We start from the raw sequence: 2,129 nt of genomic DNA, 5'->3' as shown, positions 1-2,129 counted from the left end.
CCATTCCTCTCAGTTTGTGTACCAAATTTCTCTGGAGCCATCACCTGGAGCTTCAAATTCATTCACACTATTGCATTTCAACTCTCAAATAACTCACTTAGTTTAAAACATTAGTCCTCCAACTTGTCTCTCAGATTCCAATACCCAAATACCCATCCACAATACATTTAACATAGCAATGTCTATAAAATAAAAATCTGCTCACATAGGTTTTGATATTAAAAAAGGAAACTGTCAGGGAAACCACCTGTATTACAATTACCTAGAGTCCATGTTTCTACACTGTACTACAGGTATATTGAAAAGACATTTTAGGAATGAGAACTTTGACTTTGTTTTGAAGTAATCCAAACAGGTGTGTGATTCTTATTCACTCCAAATTTTCAGGTCTATAATAGACCTACCAGATGAAATCCTGCTCCATTTTAAAACATATGTGCTTTTTATAACTTGAAGCCTGCCTTTTTCCTTCCTTGTTGAAAATAATCGACTTATATTTGAAGTGCTTCCTAGAGTCCCAGTGGTAGTACATGTTGTTATATTGATGTCTGTAAAATTTTATTAAAATCTTATGATATATATCAATTTAAAATTGGGGTTTTTTTTTCAGGAGGTCAGTACCATGTTCTGGAAAATAAAAGAAATTTCATATTTGTGTTGATAACCTAATAGATGACTCACCTTGATCTCTGAAAGGAACTATGATAGTAAAGAGAAGTAGGAAGGAAAAGATGCACTTCGCTGAAAAGTTTGGTTAAAATATTGTGAGGTGAAAAAATATTATGAGGTGAACTAATTGAAGGACAGAATAAGTAAACATATAAGTCAAAAATTTTATTTACTTTTTTATCTAAGATTTTTTTAAATTAAATTTCCTCTTCATTTTTTGAAAAAAGAGAAAATCTTTTGGAGTGTGTCCTTGAAAGCTTGTTTCACTTGCTGGTTTCTGAGAGTGTAAATGAAAGGGTTTAATAAAAGGGCAACCGAGGTGTAAATAACAGTTACACCTTTGGATAAAGTCACCCTTTCCTTTGCTGTTGGCTTTATGTAATTAAAGATACAGCTACCATAAGTAAGGGAGACTACAATCATATGAGAAGAACAAGTAGAAAAGCCTTTGTTCTTTTCTGAGCAGAGGGGATTTTTAGAATGGTCTTGATAATATATGTGTAAGAAAGAGTCACTAAAAGCAAAGTGACCATGAGTGTTACAATAGCTAAGACAAATGAAAGCAGTTCCAAGAAATGAGTGTCAGTGCAGGAAAGCTGCAGTACAGGGGAAATGTCACACATGAAATGATCAATTACTCTGGAAGCACAGAAATCCAGCGTTAGTCCCACAGCCAATGGTGCAAATGAAAGCAGAAAGCCAACTGTCCACGAACTAAATAGAAGTTGGTAACACACTTTGTTGTTCACAATGATGGGGTAATGTAGAAGTTTGCAGATTGCTACATACCGGTCAAAAGACATGGCAGCCAGTAGGTAAAATTCTGTAATTTCTAGTAAGAGGAAAAAGAATAACTGAGATGCACAACCATCGTAGGTAATTATTTTGTTTTTAGTCACGATGCTTATCAGGTATCTGGGAATACAGACTGTTGTCAATGAAGCTTCCATGAATGAGAAATTTCGGAGGAAAAATACATGGGAGTCTTGAGGCGGGGATCTAGCAACGTAAGAAGAATGATGGTTAAGTTCCCCATCATACTCAATACATAGTTTATAAAGAGAAATATGAAAATCACAATTTGCAATTGTGGGTCATCGGTCAATCCTAGGAGAATGTACTCCATCTCTCTTGACTGATTCCTCATTTCAGATTTGAGTCTTATGAAATAGACATAGGAAAACAACTCCAGAAGTGGAAATAAGGATTTTTTTAAAAAGCTACAGAAAAAAAAACATAGTAAAAATGTAAATGAGTTAAAAGGTTGATCCAATTTAATAAGACAGATAATACTTAAAATTATAACATAGATCAATCTAGGCAGCCTCTAACTTATTGTTCCTTTTAAGTAACAGCTATGTTAACAACACTATTAAATTTTTCTTTTTCTCTATTTGAACTTAAAAGATAATGTAAATTTTAGCTGATCATTTCCAAATGAGCTGAGTTCTGTTAAAGTG

General features: G+C 33.6%; 1 pseudogene; it reads right to left on the bottom strand.

Moving 5' to 3' along the window:
* Positions 1–915: 915 nt before the first annotated feature.
* On the bottom strand, positions 916–1,816 carry LOC111157925 (annotated as a pseudogene).
* Positions 1,817–2,129: the final 313 nt, after the last annotated feature.

Source organism: Enhydra lutris, unplaced genomic scaffold (genome assembly GCF_002288905.1).
Source record: "Enhydra lutris kenyoni isolate GAN:26980312 unplaced genomic scaffold, ASM228890v2 scaffoldscaffold56, whole genome shotgun sequence".
NCBI classification, from domain to species: domain Eukaryota; kingdom Metazoa; phylum Chordata; class Mammalia; order Carnivora; family Mustelidae; genus Enhydra; species Enhydra lutris.
The sequence above is the reverse complement of the archived record's forward strand: the minus strand, read 5'-3'. Positions and strand labels throughout refer to the sequence as shown.